We start from the raw sequence: 1354 nt of genomic DNA on the forward strand, positions 1-1354 counted from the left end.
CGGGGAGGCGTCCTGGGGAGGCGGGGAGGTGTCTCGGGGAGGCGGGAAGGGCCCCCCCCTTCACCCCCCCCGGTGATGGCCGGTGAGGGGGTGCCTTTCCCCGCTGCTCGCTGCTGCCGGTGCCCCGGGGAACGGCGTGCACTGCTTTCGCCTGATAACAAAGGACGGGCAATTTCCACCCCCCCACCCCCCCCTCCTCGGCTGCAGCCTGCGCCCCTCTCCCCCAGCATGGCAGCAAGGGCAAAGGGGCTGCAGAGATGCTGAGGATGCCCCGAGGGACCTCCAGGTCCCCAAACATCTCCCATCGTCCCCAGCACTGGGAGGCGGTGGGTGCCGGCTGGGAGCTCTCTCACACCCCCAAGGTTGGGGGGACACCCCCCAATCCCCAACCTGTCTGGCCTGTCTGGTTCCCCTGGGTGGGTTCAGCCAGGCGTGGGGTGGCCAGGGCCAAGGTGGCCGGGCCCGCTTCCCCCAGCAGGCCACGCGCCGCAGCGTGAGCACCATCTTAATGAGGCACTGCGGCACTGCTGCTGCTGGCGGGACGTGACGGCGGAAATCCTGCCTGTCCGCCGCCTCGGCCCGCCTTCGCCGGCTGCCCCACACAAGGCAGGGCTCCCTGCATGGCCCCCGCTGCTGCTGCCCAACTCGCCACCCCCCCTTCAATGCTGGGCTCCCTCACCGAGCCGTGCCGGGCTGCATCCCCCCCCCAAACCCGACTTGGCCGCAGGGCTTGTGGGCCAACCCCGTGTGAGGCCCGAAAACCTCTGTCCCTCGGGGAAGGGGTCGTGGGGGAAGGTGTGGGAGCGATGGGGATGCAGATCTGGGATGGTGGGAGCAGGGCTGTCACTGTGGCTGCTGGGCTGAGCAGGGCTCCAGCGGGGCTTAGAGGATGAGGAGGGAGGAGAAGGCTGGGGGAACCAGGCAGGTACCAGGGTGGGGGGCAGAGTGTGGGGGGGTCACGCCGCTCTAACGTAACCCAACTCTCCTTATACCACTGCTATTCCCGGTGCCACCGGGGGGCCGGCAGCTAAGTTTAGACCCGGCCGAGGTTACGACCTTTTCTTAAAGGCCAGGGGATGATGGCTGGCGTGGTGGTACGGCAGTGGGGCTAAGAGGGGTGCGAGCCTGTGATGGGGTTCGTGGTGCCCCCAGCCCACCGAGGAGCCCGGGGGGGTGGGGGAAGAGACTCTCGGGGGCAGCCACTGCACAAACAGGAGGCCCCCTGTGTTTGCTTGGCAAACACCGCAGTGCCGGGGGGCAGAGTACGGCTGGGATGAGCCAACGCGGACCTTCTGCCCCGGTGCCCGGTCGATACCTTGCCCGCTGCCCGTCCCTCCCCCCCCTCTCACCCCCC

This window comes from Calidris pugnax, unplaced genomic scaffold (genome assembly GCF_001431845.1).
Source record: "Calidris pugnax isolate Ruff unplaced genomic scaffold, ASM143184v1 scaffold225, whole genome shotgun sequence".
NCBI classification, from domain to species: Eukaryota; Metazoa; Chordata; class Aves; order Charadriiformes; family Scolopacidae; genus Calidris; species Calidris pugnax.